At 40.2% G+C, this 20,838-nt stretch overlaps 2 long non-coding RNA genes across 3 annotated transcripts; one reads left to right on the top strand and one right to left on the bottom strand.

Annotated features, from left to right (window-relative positions):
• The first annotated feature begins 401 nt into the window (after positions 1-401).
• LOC138358934 (uncharacterized) lies at positions 402-13,866 on the top strand. Its single transcript, XR_011225652.1, has 4 exons — positions 402-727; positions 4,672-4,835; positions 6,084-6,180; positions 13,774-13,866. It is a non-coding gene; the product is annotated as an uncharacterized lncRNA (long non-coding RNA).
• On the bottom strand, positions 13,803-17,181 carry LOC138358936 (uncharacterized). Of its 2 annotated transcripts, none has more exons than XR_011225653.1 (5): positions 17,065-17,181; positions 16,584-16,623; positions 15,765-15,984; positions 14,396-14,470; positions 13,803-13,841 (listed from the first exon to the last, which is right to left on the bottom strand). It is a non-coding gene; the product is annotated as an uncharacterized lncRNA (long non-coding RNA). The 2 variants fall into 2 exon arrangements; XR_011225654.1 differs by having other exon boundaries at positions 14,400-14,470.
• Positions 17,182-20,838: the final 3,657 nt, after the last annotated feature.

Here is a 20,838-nt window from a genome sequence, read left to right as displayed (position 1 = left end):
TGTAATTTATTTCCATATATGCTAATTAACCTTAAAATCTATATGTCAGAAGGAAGGAAGATGTAGACGTTAATGTGACAACATTTCAAGAAATATCTCTCTCTTTAAAGTTAAATAATACAATCCTATCGCCGGTGTCCGGACACATGAAAGCTACTTAGGTATCAGTGGCCAGCCAGGTGGAGATCACAGGCTGTACAATACTGATAAATTATGTAATTCACAGAGATACGTTGATAAATATTAATGTTTTATATTTTATTAAAAATACAGATATATACTTTGTTTCATACGTTAAATGTAACAATATTTCAGTATATATTATATAAGCATAGTATATATAATTCAGTATATACAATATATAATAAGAGTGTCAGACCACGGATGAAGAATTGAAACAGGAATTTCCTTTAGTACTTTCTTATATTAATACATCTTCAGAGCGAACCATTCCTTCTGAAGATGTATTAATATACGAAAGTACTTAGAGCATTCTATTGTGGTTTTAATATTGAACAATTATACATATACGAAACAGACAAATCTGGTGTCCGAAATAGTAAAAATATTAGTGTGCGATGTGATCAATGTAAGGGGGATATTGGGTATGCCTCGTATCCCCTACAACAACAAGAAGTTAGAGAGCGATGAGGCCGCCACCTACTAGCTTCAGGATGTCGTCGAATCTAAATCAACAATATACTACCGCCGCTACTTTCTCGGAAACGTAAGTACCTGCCGCTTTACTTCTCTCACCCTGCCTAGCCTGGCCTGGCCTGACCTGGCCTAGCCAGACCTGACCAGACCTGACTAGACCTGACCAGACCTGACCTGGCCTAGCCTTACCTAGCCTAGTCTGACCTGGCCTAGTCTGACCTGACCTGACCTGGCCTAGCCTTACCTAACCTAGTCTGACCTGGCCTAGTCTGACCTGACCTGGCCTAGCCTTACCCAACACTAATCACCACACGTGACAGCCCAAACGAATCGCAAATAAGTACACGTAACAGGTCATATGCCCGGACACTCTTTCACCTTGGGGACTGAGTGGTAACTATTGTATAGAAGAGCCGGCTCCCTGAGAGTGGTAAGAGGGCGTGATAAGAGGCTAACGTGTGGTCTTGAAGGAAGTCGATAAAGCAGACAATTTTCAAAAGGAAGGGCAGCATAACGAGCAGACAGGAATGGACAGACAGTCGGTTATCCCATAATACAATACAATACAACAATACAATTTTATTTAGGTAAGGTACATACATACAATAAATATTTACAAGGATTGTTTAACTTATAGGTATAGCTAGTACATACAATGCCTAAAGCCACTATTACGCAAAGCGTTTCGGGCATGATAAACTTAAATGACAAGCTTAATACTAATTGAGCATAATGAGTAGAATGAAAACAAGAAATGAAAACATAGATGAAAAAGCAGCACAAATACAATTATGTCGACAAACAGCGCTCTTTAAAGAAAAAAACAGACATTGGTTGACAATAGAAGGGTAAGGTAGGTTACAGGGAATTTATTAGGTATAGCTTCGCTTTTAACTTAAACTGGTTGAGAGAGGTACAGTCTTTAACATGGTTGGGAAGGTCATTCCACATTCTGGGCCCCTTGATTTGTAGAGCATTTATAGTTTGATTAAGTCGTACTCTAGGAATATCAAAACTGTATTTATTTCTGGTGTGATGCTCATGGGTTCTGATACAACCTTCTATGAAGCTTTTGAGATCAGGATTGGCATTATAGTTTAGCGTTTTATATATGTATAATACACATGAAAGAATGCGCAGTGACTTAATGTCTAACATATTCAGAGATTTAAGTAGGGGTACCGAGTGATGTCTGGGGCCAGAATTGGATATTGTCCTAATAGCAGCTTTGTGTTGAGTAATTAGAGGACGTAAGTGATTTTGGGTAGTAGAGCCCCAAGCACAAATACCATAGTTGAGATATGGATAGATAAGGGAGTAATAGAGAGTCACCAGGGCAGGGCGTGGTACATAATATCTGATCTTAGAAAGAATGCCCACAGTTTTTGAAACTTTTTTTGATATGTTTAGAATGTGTCCCTGGAAATTAAGCTTGTGGTCAATGAGAATGCCAAGGAATTTGCCATCTAATTTGTTACAAATTTGGGTATTGTTTATTTTGAGATTTATTTGATTAGAGGATTTATGTGTAATACGCCCCGCACAGCATGGGTGGAGTGGGGGGGGGGGTTTGTAGCAGGGCACAGTATGGTAATGGTGCGGGTGAAGTACACACCCACTGAATTCCTGCCATCAAAAATTGTTTTCATAACCATTAGAACAATGGCATCCCTCCAGCCACCATCCTTCCACTGACCCCCTCCTCTGGTCCTCCACCTCAGACAATAACCCCCCACACCCCCTCTCCCTTCCAGACATCAGCATGTCAAAATCAGTACCATAATGTGTTTAAACTATTTAAACTAAGTCATTGTGTATCTCAAGGTATCTTAATTCATTTGAAAGTATACATGTGCATTCGTTCATATACTCGCCTAATTGTGCTTGCTGGGGTTGAGCTCTGGCTCTTTAGTTCCACCTCTCAACCGTCAATCAACAGGTGTACAGGTTTCTGAGCCTATTGGGCTCTATCATATCTACACTTGAATCTGTGTATGGAGTCAGCCTCCACCACATCACTTACTAATGCATTCCATTAGATATAATCATATATGATTACACATAATCATAATCATTCCATACACATAATCATATATGTGTACGTCAACGTATACATACATGCGTATATATACCTCATATTAAAATACTGATAAACGAATGACCATGAACAAATTAATTTATAATTGTAGCATTATATATAATTTTAATAGACTAATTACGTGTTTATACATTTGAATGGTCCAGACAGGTGGCCAGCCTTGGACATATACACTTCTGGTAGGCACAATGACCTCATGTTAGACCCTTGATAGATTATGTGAGAGAGAGAGAGAGCTGGGGCAGCGAGGTGCGTGCCCCAGGGAGATAATCCATGCCCATGCCCCGCCTCGAGGTCAGTTCTCGAGTCACACCAAGAATAACAATCGAGCAAGTTGTCCTGACCAGGATGTGGCATATTAGGGAGGGTTGAGGAATAGGAAGCCTGTCTGATAGGGCTCTTGGCAAGCAGCTCTCCCTCAGTCTACCTATCTATATGGAAGAAATGTATCTAGGCCCTCCTCCCCCCTGCCTATTCTCTCTCCCCCACCTTTCTTCCTTCATTTCCTCCCTCCTTCCCTCCCCCTCACTGGTGAGAGAGTAGGAGTGTGAGAGTGGTTAGAGAACTCGTAGTTCTCACGCTCGTGAAATTGTCTGCGACCCTGGAGGAGTAGAGCGGAGGGGGGGGTGAAAGTAGGTGACGATGGAGGAGTAGAGGGGAGCATTATATGCAGTGAACGTAGGTGTCTATGGAAGAGTACATCATAAAGGAGGGTGAAAGGAAGGTGACGATGGAGGAGGAGAAGGGAGGGGGTGTGAAGGTAGGTGATGATGGAGAAGTAGAGGGGAGGAGGGGGGCAAAGGTAGGTGTCTATGGAAGAGTACATCATAGAGGGGGGTGAAGGTAGGTGGCGATGGAGTAGAGCAAAAGGGGTGGGGGTTGAAAGTAATCCTGAGTTTAATTTTTTAGTTATATATAGTGACACCTCGGCTTACGAATGAATATTTATGAACTTTTCGGGTTACGAGCCTAATTTCTTCGAAAAATTTGAATCGGGTTACAAACTTTGCCTCGGGAAAGGAGTTTGTTGATATACGTATGGGCTGACCTAGCGCGTGGTGGCATGGTGATCGCGCCTCAGTTTACCAGTGTCTCCTGCCTAGTAAGTATCGCGCCTGAATTCTTTGTAAAGCATTACATTTGTTTTGGGATTTTTGGCTATTTGAACATAAAATTTGTTATGATATATCTTGCCATGAGTCCCAAGAAAGCCAGTGGTAAGGTTCAAGCCAAGAAAACACATGTGAGAATGACCATAGAGGAAAAACAAGAGAGCATTCATAAACATCAAAATGTTGCACAAGTTGTTGAACTAGCTAGGCAGTACAACAAATCTATGTCAACAATATGCACTGTACTTGCTAAGAAAAAGGACATTATGAGCATTAAAGTGGCAAAAGGCATATCAACAATCCCGAAACAAAGAACACAAACACTTGAGGATGTTAAAAAGTTTTTATTAATTTGGATACACAACAAGGAGTTAGCAGGTGATAGCATTTCAGAGGCCATCATTTGTGAGAAACTAAGGCATTTGCATGAAGACCTTTTAAAGAAAACCCCTGGAACGAGGGGGGGGAGGAAAGATGAATCAAGTTTGAAAATGTGAAAAGTTTGTGTGACAATAGAGCCTCGTGGAAAACTTTTGCTGTGGTCATTACCTGGTGGAATGCACCCAGGATGGAGTATCAGGGCTATACATCTTTTAAATCATAAAAGTAATAAACATTTCCCATCAACCTTACAAACAATATTAACCTATTTTCATGTATTTCCCCCATGTGCATTTTAACAAAGTTGCTAAATTGCCTTTATCATTCTGTAAAATTTCAATTACAGTACTGTATGTATACAATAATTTTGTTAGTATAAATGGACTGAATATTCTGAAATTGCTATTAATTTTACAATTTCAGATTCAAAGGTGGTCTGGACACCCAATTTGGTCAGACAGGTGAAGAGAGCATTTAGGATAGTTCGAAGAGATGAAGATGGTCGCAATTGTGTTCGAAGAGGTAAACGCCCCCCCTTTGCTCCTGACATTATGTTCAACCATTGACCTCTGCACACCTAACACAAGGTAGGTTGAAAACTCCTCCTTCATGTCATTGGTACATTAGCCAGAAACTCAGAGCTCATGTAGGAATATCCCTAAAAAAAAAAAAAGTGGCCCCAACAATGCATCCTCCAAGTCTGGAGGATGAGCAGGAGCATTGTCGAGAAGCAGGACCTTGAGTGTCAAACTTTTCTCTTGCAGATATTTTTTGATGGCAGGGCAAACCACTCCACATCACAGTTTTTCTGCACGTTATATATTTTTTAAAACTCTTGGATTTTCGGAATGATACACGAGCAAGGGTTTAATTTTCAAATCGCCACACAGCACAAGAGTTAGCCTATCCTGACACAAGTTAGCCCAAGTTAGCTTGTGTCCGGGCAGTGACGTCTCTTCTTGGGTAATGTATGTCCTCTTCGGCAATTTTTTCCAGAATAGCCATGTCTCCTCACAATTAAACACTTGTTGTGGAATATATCCATCAATACAGTATCTACAAAATCTTTAAAATCACGAACAAATCTTTCAGCCCCTACTTTGTCTGAGCTGGCACCCTCACCATGCCTCACAACACTATGAATACCACGTCTTTTTTCAAAATTTCTCAAACCATCCCCTACTCACCTTAAACTCTTTCGTATCTGCAAAACTCGTTCTAGGGGTTTTCTTTATAAGATCTTGCATGAAGATTTCATTGTTGACCAAACCACACACTGGAAATTGAATAGACGACGACATTTCGATCCGTCCTGGACCATTATAAAGTCGATTGTGATGAGATGAGGGAAGCAAGAGAGCATTAAGTAGGCAAGAGAGAGAGGTGAGGAGATGGCAAGTATGTACGTATGTACATGAATAAAACATGTACATACTTATACATAAAGTGTGTAAATAGTGTAATAAACACAATAACAGTATTTTGGGAGGAGGAATGTTGGCGAGTAATGTGTTGGAGGAGGGAGGGAGGACTGGCAGGGTGTGGCAGCTCACTCATGATTTTTGGGCTCACCATACCAACATAGTGGATCGTTATGGTGAATACATACGTAGATGGGTATATACAATGTGTGTATATAGTGTAATAACAGCAAAAACACTGTTTGATTGTAGAAGATGTCGCATATATGAGGCCCATAATTTTGAGCATAGCGATGTTCTATACTTTGAATTATATAAATTCCACAAATTACACACTTTTAAATAATATTACAGCAAAAAAAAAAAGAAATGAATGAGAAACTTCAAAATAATTGCGCAACATTTTATTCGCAGCAACTGCCGTCGCACGGGGTGGCGGGGCCGACCGCTCCAACGCTCCAACGCTCAGCGCCCATAATTTGCTCAACTTCCCAGCTCCATCGCAGCTAAAGTAAGTCACATACAATATTTTTTGTTTAGTTTCCCCGTGATCAGACTCTGCATTTTAACAATATAAGAAGAGAAAAAAATTTTTTGGAAAGAATTTATTTCTTGTGCACCAGGGTGTTATTTGGAGACAGAGCAGTTCAGTGGTTAACTACTAAATTTTTTTTTCTCCCACACACGCACCTCCCCTAGGAAGCAGCCTGTAACAGCTAACTCCCAGATACCTATTTACTGTTAGGTAACAGGGGTCATCCCCTTTTGTACAAAGAATCTGCTAAAGCTTTTAGGGCTAATCTTTGACACTCGTTTGTCTTTGTCGCCCCATATTTTTTACGTCCGAGTTGAATGCTCTAAGGCCCTTAGCTAACTTTAGGTCATGTCCCATACTTCTTGGGGAGCTAATCGACACTGCTCCTCTCTTTACATTCCTCTCTCGTTCTGTCTAAACTCGATTATGGCCCTGTTTACTCGTCTGCTTCTCTTTCTACCCTTCACCATCTGGACACACTGCATCATACTGGGTTACGGCTCAGCTCTGGTACCTTTCCTTCGACACCTACCCTAAGCCTGTATGTTGAAACTGGCGTCCTGTTTCTACAGGATCGCCATGATCACTACTGTCTTCTCCACCTTGCACGGTCCTTACAGCACCCTCACTCTTGCTTATGTCATGCCTTGACCTTTACCCATCCTGTGGTTCCTGTTCCCCTTCACCACCTATCTCTTTCTGTACGGTTGTCTCTTACAAAATGCTCTTTCAGTTTGTGTTACCAATATTTCCCTCGTGTCATTCCGTCTTTGCCCCTATGGAGGGGTCCCCGTTCCTAAATTCTGTAAGCCTTGACCCACATGACTAAAACCTTTACCCCTCCCACAGTTCTAAATCACCTTTTCCTTGAACACTTTTCTTCACACTTCCACTCTATTTCCGTCTTCACCAATGGGTCTTAAGTCTGCAGACGGTGTAGGCTACTCTGTTGTTTTTCCTGACTGCACCTTTGTGTCTCCTGCCTCCGGAGACTAGCATCTTCATGGCAGAACTTTATGCTATTCTCTATGCTCTTCATCAACTCTTTTCTCACTGTCAATCCTCCTCTGTGTTTGTAGTTGACACTTGCAGTGCCCTCATGGCTCTAGAATCCTTTAATCCAGTCCATCCTTTGGTAGTTGAAATTCAACATTGGCTGTTTCTTATCTCCAGTAGATTTAAGACGGTGGAATTTCGCTGGATTCCCACCCATATTGGTGTGTTCTTAAATGAGCGTGCGGACACTGCCGCTAAGGAAGCTATCCGCACCTGTCCCATCTCCCGTAAAGGTATTCCTTATTATGACTTTTACCCAGTTATTCATTTCCCCATTCTTGCCCGTTGTCAGGGTTGTTGGTCTTCTGTTACTGGTAACAAATTGCGTGCTCTTAAGAGTAGTGTGTTCCCGTGGCCTTCCTCCTACCACCGTAACCGGTGGTGGGAAATGGCTCTGGCGAGGTTCTATATTGGTCATACACGTTTAACTCACGGGCACTTAATGGAGCGCTGCCCTGCTTCTTATTGTCCAAACCGTTGTCTCTACATGTCCTGACTTCAAGGACTTACGTGTCTTGCTTCCCGACCATCCCTCACTGTCAATTGTCCCTCGATAAAATTCTTGGTAAATTCAATACCTTTGATATTGTTCGCCGTATGCGTTTTTGTTCTTGTATTGGCGACGTTAGTGATATTTAGCGCACTATGATTATCCCACACATTTGATGGTTTGATAATTACTGTACTGTACAGTACTTTGGTTTGGAATGTATCAAATAAAGTTGTTTCATGTATTCAAATGTGTGAGAAAATCCACTGGGGCTGTGAGATGAAGCGAACCTGTAACAAAGGCATTGCCAGTTGCATACTCTACCACCACTGATGGTAAAAGTCTTACAACTGGATATTTTGTGTGACGGGTTATGGTATCACAGCTATACTGAACCAAGATGGTATGGCTCTCCCTCACATAAATGAAAGAAATGCTGCTATTGGCCTTGCAGTGTGTAAGTTGCAGGTGGAAACAAATGAAAATTATCAAATAAATAATTAAACAATTTACTGAAATAGTAATGAACAAAAATAACACTTGACAATACTTGACTATCATGTAATGCAAAGGTGAACAAGTTAGAATGATCTTAAATGCAAAAATTGAACTATAAGCAATGAATAAAAGTATGAAGATATACTGGTGTTCTGAAGACAGCTACCATACCACCATGGCATCAGTCACATGATGTTGGCTGGAAGTGGACGACGGGTTAGAGACACCAAGGTGATCCTAGAGCACTAAGGGAGAGATTGCCTCTCCAGGGAGGCAGCGCTCTTTATATAGTCCAGCGGTGATGACTCATCCAGTGTCAACACGAGGTGGACATCTGGTCAACTAGCAAACTGCTCGTTGTGGCTGGCGGTGCCTTTGTGTTGAGCTGTACCACTGTCAGTTGAAGGCGGCTAACTGCTTGTTTGTGGGGACAAACTGCCAGTTAGCAGTGGCGCCCGGCTTGCCTCTGAGTTGTACCAGGCCGTGCCAGGCCCTGGGGGGTATGGAGAGGTGGCAGGACTGATGACTCTTCTGGGCTGGTGTAGATGTATACTTCCAGTGCAGAGGCAGTGAAGGTGAAGGGAAAAGGCAGTTCCACTGCTATGCAGGGGATTCACGTGACACTTGTGAAGGCACAGAAAGTCTGGAGGCCCTACTGAAGCCAGTCCAAGTATTAAATAAAACCCCTGAAGTACGCCGGTGAAGGGTAAAGTGAAGGGTGAAGCAAGACCGTATGCCCCAACTTCAGGCACACACAGAAAATCACGTTTTGGTCCCGCCTCTCAACTGTGTATTTGAAGTTGGGGCGTATGGTGTTGAACTGCTTCAGCCTTCACCTGAGTGCTTGTAGGTCTTACGTAAGACGTTGACTCAAGGAGGGGCCTCAAAACTTGCTGTGATTTATGGGGAAATCCGGTTGTAAGACTTTTACAAAGTCAGTAATATACTGTGGTAGAGTATGCAGCTGCCAGTGCCTTGGGCAAGGGTTTACGTCGCCTCACAGCTCCAGTGGATTTTCTGCTTGGTGTATATCAGGTTGTGATTTTGAGTGTGTACCGTATTGTTATGATCGCCGTCTGATAAGTCCTTTCTGGCCTCAAGAGTCATTTTTACCCACCTAGAAAGATTGCAGATGGCCAAAGCAGTTATTTAAGTTAAGAAGGGACAAGTCTTAAACAGACTTTTGCATAATATTTGACTGTAAAGGGGTAAATTGAGGTAGATTGAAAAACAAAATGGTGAACCGGGTAGGCGGTACTCACAATTAGGCGAGTACACTCGGGAACTTTTAAAGTGCAACCAAACATGCTTTAGGCTCTCACAACAAGAGGTGAGTGGTGGTGGCTCAGGTGCTCAGCCAATCAGAGCACCTAAGGAGGGAGGGCAGGAGTGAGAGGGGGGTGGTATGTGGAAGTTTGGTGACAGTTGTGTGTAGTTTGTTCATCTTCATTGTAAGTTTCATGACTTGGTGTGCATTTCCCTAGTAAATTTAATTAGGGAAAAATTCAGGTGTTTGATTTTTTAAATCAACTTTTTAAATGTTGAGTTGTTAAAGCCTCAAAGTGCATGGAGTTGGTTTGGGAGTATGGCATCCTCATGCTGTTGCGTGCTCGCGTGAGGTAGCAAAGGTGATGTAAAGTTGTGGGGTGTACATGCTTGGGACGTCCTCTCTCGGGATGGCTGGTGTTAGACCTGTGTGTTTGTCAGTTGTTGAAAAGCCGTCATCCTTTGCTGTTGTGGTATTGATTTTACATTGTTCATCTTGTAATTAATACTGTAGTACGATATCTAGGGCTACCATTTGTAGGTTTAAAATGTCTAATACAAACAGTTGTCCAATGAGTTTTAATAGGAAATATCATCCACCAAGCACCATTGTACAATTATATTAATTGATAGTATATGGATTGTGCAGAACTGCTTAGAATGATCTTTAACACTTGGCTATATTGGTCATGTCAAATACCTGCACGGTGAATGCTCAAAGACCCTTTCTTTATTCAGTGTTGTCACATACCTCATGGGGGTATGGATAGGCAAACACTCATTCGGTTAAACTTGCCTTGTAGTACTTTCAGAGCTCAGTAATTTGGAATCTGGTTAGCACTTTCCAAATAAATTGACCTTTAAAGTGAATTCCTATTTAGGTTTAAAACATTATACCGAATGAGAAACTCGGATTATATAGCCGAACACCAGAAATGTTGTTATTCAATTTGGTTGCCTAAAGCACATTCAAGGACTACACATTACATGGCATTCCAGGATTCCTCTATACCTTGCCTTATGCTGTAAACATAAGCAACCCTGTGTTTTATTGATTTAAATGGCCACAGGGAGGCATACAACACTGCAGATTATGATGTCATTAGTTATCCACTGTGCTTACAAGTGGGCTGACTGATGTTCGTTGACACCTGTATCGGGCTTCAATTTAATCGGCAGGAGATCACCCTCTCACTAGACTCGTCTGTAGGAAGTACAGTATAGTATCTCAAATTACCTTGGATCATAAATAGCATAAGACTTGGGGGTAGGAGAGGGTTGCAGTGTTTGTCATGGCTCTCAGTTGTTTCTGGTATTAGGCAATTTAGTTCTGGAATCATTTTTGTTGGCCAATGTTAAACTTTTTCGAAAGTAGATGTTTTTCTGAAAGGGAAGGGGGGGGGGAACCTCTATGCTTGGATACAGTTATCTAAGTGAATACATACTTAGATTTATACAGTAGAATAACTACCTTCTTTTCCTTAGTCAAAAAGATTGCTTGTTTATTTCTAGGGACTTGTATTTTCTTTTATTTTTAACTGCAGCAACTTTCAGTGAATGATAGATTCTTACTGAAAGGACCTTTACTTCATTGTTGTTGCTTTATGGTCATCTCATTGTGTACAGGGATTCCGCGAAGCTTTTGGGGTTAGTCTTTGACACTCGTTTGTCTTGGTCAGCCCATATCTCTTGCCTCCGAGTTGAATGCTCTAAGGCCCTTAACCTCCTTAAGGTTTTGTCCCATACTTCTTGAGGAGCGGATAGGCGCACGCTCCTCTATTTGCACTCCTCTCTCGTCCTGTCTAAACTCAATTATGGTTGCCCTGCATACTCTTCTGCTTCTCCTTCTACTCTTCGCCATCTTGATGCTTTGCACCATACTGGGTTGCGTCTCGGCTCTGGTGGCTTTCATTCGACTCCCGCCCTTAGTTTGTATGTTGACACTGGCTTTCTCTCTCTTCAGGACTGCCGTGATCGCTACTGTCTTCGCTATCTTGCGCGGTCCTTCCAACATCCTTCCTCTCGCCTCTGTCGTGCATTGACTTTTCCTCCTCCTGTGGTTCCTGTTCCTCTTCATTGTCTCCCACTTTCTGTCCAGTTATCTCGCTTACAGGATTCTCTTTCTGTTCATATTTCTAATGTTTCTCCTCGTATTGTTCCTTCATTACCTCCGTGGAGAGTCCCCCTTCCCAAGTTTTCTACGTCCTTGACTTGTATTACTAAAGCCTTTACCCCTCCTACAATTCTGAAAAGCCTCTTCCTTGAGCACTTTTCTTCGCACTCCCACTCTATTTCCATCTTCCCTGATGGGTCTAAGTCTGCGGATGGTGTGGGCTACTCTGTTGTTTTTCCTGACCGTACTTACATGTGTCGCCTCCCTTCGGAGGCTAGCGTCTTTACGGCAGAACTTTATGCTATTCTCTATGCTCTTCGTCTCTTGCTTTCTCGTTCCTCCTTTGTGGTTGTAGTTGATTCTCGTAGTGCCCTCATGGCTCTAGGGTCCTTTAATCCTGTCCATCCGGTGGTCATTGAGATTCAACATTGGCTGTTTCTTATTGTTAGTAAATTTAAATCAGTAGAGTTTTGCTGGGTTCCGAGCCATATTGGTGTTTCAATGAGCGTGCGGATGCTGCCGCTAAGGAAGCTATCCGTTCTTGTCCCATCTCCCATAAAGGTATTCCTTATTCCGACTTTGATCCTGTTATTCATTCTTCCCTGTTGGCCCTCTGTGGTTGGTAACAAGCTGCGTACTCTCAAACTTAGTGTGTCCCCGTGGCCTTCCTCCTACCACCGTAACCGGCGGTGGGACACTGCTTTGGCACGGCTGTGGGTTGGTCATACCCGCTTAACCCACGGTCACTTAATGGAGCGCCGCCCTGCTCCTTATTGTCCGAATTGCGTTGTCCCTCTTACAGTTGTGCATATCCTTGTTGAATGTCCTGACTTCCAGGACGAGCGTGTGTCTTGCTTTCCGACCGTCCCTCGCAGTCACTTGTCCCTCGATAGAATTCTAGGTGAATCGGATACTTTTGTTATCGTTCGCCTTATGCGTTTTCGTTCTCGTATTGGCATTCTTGGTGATATTTAGCTCCCTCTGATTATTTCGCACTTTGATGGTGCTACATGGCCTTCCCGGTTTGGTAATTACCTTACCTTCATTGTCGTTTCATTTTAATGTGGTAGTTGTGGTATGGATTGTTCTGGCTCACGTGCAAGGTCTTGGATTATTTTCTGTTTTATATTAAGAAATTGCTAGTCTTGTTACTATTTGTAGAGTTAGAGATCTGCATTAAGGCCTCAATGTTATATTCTTTTTTTTTATAACATGTTATCAGCAATTTTTGTGGTTGGTAATATTTAGATTAATGTCAGTGATGTATATGACAAGGGTTAAGACCCCTTGTGGTATGACAGCATTTTTCCCAGTCATTTCTTTAACAAATGAAAGGGTCCTCGTAACCATTCTTTTGTCCTTTCTACCATGTACCTGTTTGTTGCTTCTTGGTCTTTCATTTGGTACTTTGGCTATTAAAACAATGGCCTTTGGTAATGTTGCAATTACCATTTCTAAAAAAAGAGCAGGTTCATTAGGCAGGGTTTGTTTTTAGCAAACAGTTTTACAAAAAAAAATTCCATTCCTTCAGGACCTTGCAGATGTTAGGTCAAACTAATTGACAGTAATCTGTTTTACCCTTTCAAACAATGATGGTTTTAATCTAGGTAAAGTATTTCCTATATCTGAAGTTTGGCAGACATATCATTTAAGAGCTTTGATTAAATTTGTTACCAGAGACTTGGTTTTCACAATGTTGTATAGATGCTTCAGTGTCACTTTTCTATGTTTTGTAGATTTAACAATGATCTTTGGTTAATTTAATCATTATTTGTACAAAGCTTAGGTGTTGCATAGCTTTAAATTTACTTTCAAATATGAAAATTAATATTGACTAAAGTTTCTTTCACTTTAATATTTCAGACTAATTTGCAATATTTTAGTTTGTAAATTGAGTAGGTAGTCCACTTTTACATCTTTTCAATGCATTTTGCATGCACCTATGTAACAAGTTACAAATAGGTGTAAATTTTAAAGTATTTATTTTCAAAGTAAAAATTTCAGATGTTTAAACATTGCATCAATAGTAGTAAACAGTTTCCAGCATAATTTCAGGATAAGGTATATAAAGTAGTTTCATTAAAATTTTTATTTAATAAGTTTTACATAGTATTTATAATGCATCTAATATTTATTACCATTTCAGGTTGTGAGACAGATGCTCCTAGATGAACAGAAGATCCAAAAGGCCAAGACAACTCCAGAGACAATCACCTGTCAAATAAACATTAAACAGGGACACTACTTTTATTATCACCAACACCTAATAATAACTCCAAAAAATCCTAACAGCCTATCTTTTGAAGATAGGCTCAGCAAGGCCTATCCCTTCCTCAGATTTTAGTGCAGAGCTTGTTCCCTGAATGGGTGCATCACATCCACCACTCTAGTGCCATCAACACATTGTACATATGCTTTCATGTAAGCACTGTACAATGTATTCCAGGCACTAGAGTTTTAGATGCATGCACCCATTCAGCAAACAAGCCCTGTGAGAATTAACAATGTCACCATTGTTAAGGGTCCCTAAACCTATGCAATTCTAGTCCATCTATTAGTTGGGTAGTAGAGCAAAGCTCTGAAAAAGCCAGGACAGGGAAATCTGCAGGACTGCCTGGTCCCCTTCTATGAAATGGGGTAGGATCAGTACAAACTGCATCATTCCCTGTGGGTTGTAACAGTAGGACATGGTTACACCTATAAATGGACTAGACAAGAGAATTAAGATTAGGTCATTGATATAGCTAAAACATAAAATTCAAACTCACCCACTTTGTAGATTTCCTTTTGCAGAGTAAAGGAGCCTCACTCCAAGCCAGTCCATGCATCATAATCACCATCATCTGAAAAATATGTAAACAAATTAACTTTAGATTTAAAACTGACCTACCTTTACTTTTAAAATTAGCATTCAGTACTTTAAAAAATCAAATGGAAAATGTTTAATTTCTTTAAGGAATTAACATTACCTACATTCTAGTAGTAAAGATCTAATTTAGCCATAAATATATATGGCATCACAAAAATTTGCCAAGTTTCAGTAAATGTCATTTGAGAAACTATCTCCAACTGCACTTCAATGGCAATTGACATTTATCTTTAGCCAATGCTATATTGTTTAAGTTAACCATTTTTTTTACTTTTATGCAAATCTATTCAAATTAACCTTTACTACAACTCACCTGATTCTGTATAAAATTTTTATTTTCTAACAACTTTAGTTATGAAAGTTACTTTTCTGGAACATTGCAAACAAACTTAAACTATGTATAACATTTGAATAAAAGCGATACAAAATTGATATACAAATCTTTATTCTTTTACAACCACTGCTTACTACTAGATGGACAAATTTATTCTGTTGAAAGTTATGTACCAAGCTTTTTAGTCTGAAAATTCATAATTAACCCAACTATACTACCAAGACAATGTGATTTTACTAAATTTAGTAATATTTACACTAGCAACTATACAAGACTATTCTTTCCAGTTATCACCAAACTTCTGCAGGTGTAAGGCTCTATCTCCCCCATCTGCAGCACTTATGACCACACTTGGTCTTTATTATAAATTTCTTTATGAACCTGCTACAGTTCTGCCAAGGGAATGATTAACACCTTGCAAGCCAACTAATATTAAAGTTTGAAATATTTATTACAAGCAGAAGTTTTTATCATATGAGGTGTTATTTTAGAAGAATGGGTGGTGTGATGGTTATGGTTGAGTAACATGGTACAAGAGGGCAAGTAGTTGCTGAGCAAGTATGCCAATTTCTATTTCTAGCAAACTGGCAGATACAGCAGAAGTCCACACTTTTTCTGCATAGATTCTAATGGCAGTAAAGTTCCTATTAGAGTTACTAGCCACCATTCACTAATGACTAGGGGAAGTTAGAGCATCTTTGATGGCAACGAAAATGTTGCCCCCCTTCAAAAAGTTAAGCTTGTCTACAGCATTTCCTTTTTAATTAACTATGTAAGGGGGAAGATTCTGAATAGCAAGTGCCAATAGGCTGTGCCACTGGTTTATGGCAAAAGATTCTGTAGCAATACAACTATAAGCCACACTCCCCACCCCCCCTTTCCTCCCAACTGTTCAGTGTCAAAGGGGGGGGGGTCCATTTACTGTACCACTTACATTTTAGTGTGGGCTTCATCCACTATTCTGATGTTGGCTGGAACATTTGTGTCAGCTGCTGGTTTGAAAGGGAGGCATACCATGTGCCAACTCGGGAAGCTTTCCACGTTCCTCACTGCATGCCAGCTCAGGACCTCGCTACCATGTTGGGAGGCAGTTGAAGACTAACCAATCAACATCCGGGCTGGAGAGCAGTGCCAGCCGAGGGACAATTTACCACCTGCAAAAAATTTAATACCCTTAACAATCTACACGATTTAGCTCATCTTTACCTAGCCTCCAAACCTTACATGTGTCAGCATTAAACTGCATTTGGTAGTCTTAACTATTTCAAAACTATCTAGGGCATCAGTTTTTTTATATGCCAATTCTGCAACTATTGCAGTCTAAACCAAAATCTGGTGTTGTGAATAACCGAGGTCCAAGGACAGCCTTTAGGCACTACTTTCAACATTTCTGCCCCCAACTTAACCCCATTTATACTATCATTTCCTTTGGTATAACTACGCCCTAATCAACTTCAGTCAGCACTCCCAATGATGCTAGCCTCTTATCAATTTTGTGCCACTATCAAAATCTCTGCTAAAGTCAAAGTACACAAAATCACAAACCTTATCACTATTTATTCAACTATGTAACCTAAACCATGAACAGCCAGTGGTCAAATTATGCGATTCATGTATCTAGTCACGTTTCTCAAAAAGAAGTGATGGTACTTGCAATGTTAGATTCTAGTAACTTTCCTCAGAATAGACTAAGCTAATTGGCCGCTAACTTAAGCGATAAAATTAACTTACAAAATTTTCCTTTAAAACTTACCATATTAGGAACTTTCCGCGACTGGCATTTACCCGACATGCTGTATTAAATAGAGTAAAAACGGTATTTAGTATCGAGTCTAGTAAAACACAAGAAATTAAATATGGTTAACTTGCATTCTTTAAGCATGGGCTGCATAGTAAATGAATTAAACTAAACGTTAAGCACCCTGGCAAACCACTTCGTTCTATTCAATTTATTTTATCACTTCGTCCGGCTAGATTTTTAAGATTAGATTAAAAGGAACACCCTCTGGTAACGTCTGAACTAGTTAACCAAATAAATATTTAGGTAAAATACTTTCATAAAACCCGTCTACTTCCCCCACCAGTAGACTTGTTCAGCTAAAGGCATAATGTAATGTTCCACTTTAGTAAATAAAAACAAAAAAACACTACCCATCTCTGTAGTTATCAGTTACCTGACCTCTTTTACGCTTAAAAATTACCTATCTTTCCCATAATTATTCGATATAACTTACCTCTCACCCGCTGGTCGAGCACAAAGCAGTATATATCCTCTCCCACCACTCACCGCGTGGATACTACTCTACTGTGGCCGCAAATTGCCTCAAATCACCTACGTTGTCCATAAACATATATAGAAGAGCAACTGACCGTAACACCCGTATAGTGATCGTCACATAACGTGGGAACATTAGTAGTACTGCTGTCAAAACATAGATGGCGCCAGAACAAACGGTAATTCCTATGGACTCGCCTAGTTATGCGTAGGGAATTGAGCTTCAGCTGTTTGGCCCCGCCCCTCAGCTGTATTCACCTAATTTGTGCTTGCAGGGGTTGAGCTTTGGTTCTTTGGTCCCGACTCTCAACCGTCAATCAACAGGTGTACAGGTTTCTGAGCCTATTGGGCTCTATCACATCTACATTTGAAATTGTGTATGGAGTCAGCCTCCACCACATCACTGCTTAATACATTCCATTTGTTAACTACTCTGACACTGAAAAAATTCTTTCTAATATCTCTGTGGCTCATTTGGGTACTAAGTTCCCCTTGTTCGTGTTCTACCCGTGTTAAAGAGCTGTCTTTGTAACTATCAAAATGCATATATCTTTGCTTTCACTTCAGTTATATTTATGACAAGGGATTTAAAATTTGCCTATATTTCTGCTTCTCTGATGACATTAAAAACTTTCGTTTATTACAGTATCTACATAAAATTAACATTTATCTTCATTAGGTTGTAGTTCTCATCAATAAGGAGAGCGTCGGTAAAAAAAAAAATTGTTTAAATATAAATATCTTTCCTCTCTCAATAATATGCCCGAAACGCTATGCATACTAGTGGCTTTAGGTATTGTATGTACTAGCTCTATCTATAAATCCAATATTATGTTTGTAAATCGACTATTTATGTACTTTCCTGAATAAAATGAACTTTACTAATATCTAATCTCTGTGACTAAAACGTAAGAACGACTTTATCTATGCCTTTTTGATAACATATACAATTATAAGCTTTATTAGTGAATCTCTATTAATTAAACAATATATCAGAGAGTGTATAAGGTTCGGTGTTCCATGTGCGTGTCTGTGTCTGTCCCTGTCCCTCTGTCTCTGCCTCTCCTCGTTTCTGACATTCTCTGTCAGCCTATCTCTGTCTCTTTCCTCGCTCTATCTCTGTCATTCTCTCACTGACTTTGCATATCCTTATCTATACGTCTCTGTGTCTAACATTCTCTCCCTGACTCTGTCTATATCTGACTATATCTGTCTATATCTGACTCTGATTCTGCTATTGAGTTCAATAGGTTCTTCTCTTCCATTGGTTCATCCCTTGCAAATGATATTCCATCTTCCAGTACAGACATTAATGACTATCTTTCAGGTAACTATCCACAGTCTCTGTACCTAAAGCCTATTAATTCCACTGACGTCAATGAGATAATCCTTTCCCTTAAAACCAAGTCTGGTGCCCTTGAGGAGATACCAACTTTAATTTACAAAAAAGCCTCCAGATCTTTAGCCCCTGCTATTGCTTTGCTCTTCAACAAGTCACTTGAACTCCAAACCTTCCCAGATATTCTAAAAAAAGCGAGAGTAACGCCTGTCCACAAATGTGGTAATCTCACAGATGTTAACAACTACAGACCTATATCTATCCTGCCAAACTTGTCAAAAAATTTTGAAAAACTAATCAATAAGCAGCTTTACTCATATCTAGCCAAACTCAATATACTTAGCCCTTGCCAATATGGCTTCAGACCCAAAAACAGCACTAACGATGCACTTATTAGTATGCTTAACTCGATTCATACAGCTCTTGATAAAAATGAGTTCCCTGTTGGGTTGTTTGTGGACCTGCGTAAAGCTTTTGATACTGTCAACCACCAAAACCTTCTTCGTAAATTACATCATTATGGAGTCAGAGGACACTCCCTACAATACCTCAAATCCTACCTTACTGACAGGCTCCAATATGTTTCTGTGAATAATACAATTTCTCCCACCCTACCCATCAACATTGGTGTTCCCCAGGACAGCATACCTGGCCCTCTCCTCTTTCTCATCTACATTAATGACCTTCCAAATGCCTCCCAACACCTCAAACCAATTCTATTTGCTGACGACACAACCTTCATTTACTCCAGTCCTGATCCCCTTGCTCTAAATGCCACAGTAAATACTGAGCTAAATAAAGTCCATCTGTGGCTAACTGCCAACAAACTCACCCTTAACATTGACAAAACCTTCTATATTCTGTTTGGCAATAAATCCTCTAATCAAATAAATCTCAAAATAAACAATACCCAAATTTGTAACAAATTAGATGGCAAATTCCTTGGCATTCTCATTGACCACAAGCTGAATTTCCAGGGACACATTCTAAACATCAAAAAAAGTTTCAAAAACTGTGGGCATTCTTTCTAAGATCAGATATTATGTACCACGCCCTGCCCTGGTGACTCTCTATTACTCCCTTATCTATCCATATCTCAACTATGGTATTTGTGCTTGGGGCTCTACTACCCAAAATCACTTACGTCCTCTAATTACTCAACACAAAGCTGCTATTAGGACAATATCCAATTCTGGCCCCAGACATCACTCGGTACCCCTACTTAAATCTCTGAATATGTTAGACATTAAGTCACTGCACATTCTCTCATGTGTATTATACATATATAAAACGCTAAACTATAATGCCAATCCTGATCTCAAAAGCTTCATAGAAGGTTGTATCAGAACCCATGAGCATCACACCAGAAATAAATACAGTTTTGATATTCCTAGAGTACGACTTAATCAAACTAGAAATGCTCTACAAATCAAGGGGCCCAGAATGTGGAATGACCTTCCCAACCATGTTAAAGACTGTACCTCTCTCAACCAGTTTAAGTTAAAAGTGAAGCTATACCTAATAAATTCCCTGTAACCTACCTTACCCTTCTATTGTCAACCAATGTCTGTTTTTTTCTTTAAAGAGCGCTGTTTGTCGACATAATTGTATTTGTGCTGCTTTTTCATCTATGTTTTCATTCTACTCATTATGCTCAATTAGTATTAAGCTTGTCATTTAAGTTTATCATGCCCGAAACGCTTTGCGTAATAGTGGCTTTAGGCATTGTATGTACTAGCTCTACCTATAAGTCAAACAATCCTTGTAAAAATTTATTGTATGTATGTACCTTACCTAAATAAAATTGTATTGTATTGTATTGTATTGTATCTATTTCTCTGTCTCGATCTTCATCTCTTTCTCTCTCTCTCTCTCTCTCTCCTTCTCTCTCTCCTTCTCTCTCTCTCTCTCTCTCTCCTTACATACATACATACATACATTTATTTAACACATGTGGTACACGCACAAGAGGACACAGGTGGAAGCTGAGTACCCAAATGAGCCACAGAGAGATTATAGAAAGAACTTTTCAGTGTCAGAGTAGTTAATAAATGGAATTTATTAGGCAGTAATGTGGTGGAGGCTGACTCCATACACAGTTTCAAGTGTAGATATGACAGAGCCCAGTAGGCTCAGGAATCTGTACATCAGTTGATTGACGGTTGAGAGGCGGGACCAAATAGCCAAAGTTCAACCCTTGCAACCACAACTAGGTTAGTACATACATACATACATAAGATATAAAACAGTGGAGGATTCCCAGGTAGAACAATCAACCACAATGCCCATTACCCCTTTACCCTGATGTCCTTAACTACACAACTATACAAGATCTTTCTAAGATCAGATATTATGTACCCCGCCCTGCCCTGGTTACTCTCTATTACTCCCTCA

This window comes from Procambarus clarkii, chromosome 87, assembly GCF_040958095.1.
Source record: "Procambarus clarkii isolate CNS0578487 chromosome 87, FALCON_Pclarkii_2.0, whole genome shotgun sequence".
NCBI lineage: Eukaryota > Metazoa > Arthropoda > Malacostraca > Decapoda > Cambaridae > Procambarus > Procambarus clarkii.
This window is presented reverse-complemented; position numbering and strand designations above follow the sequence as displayed.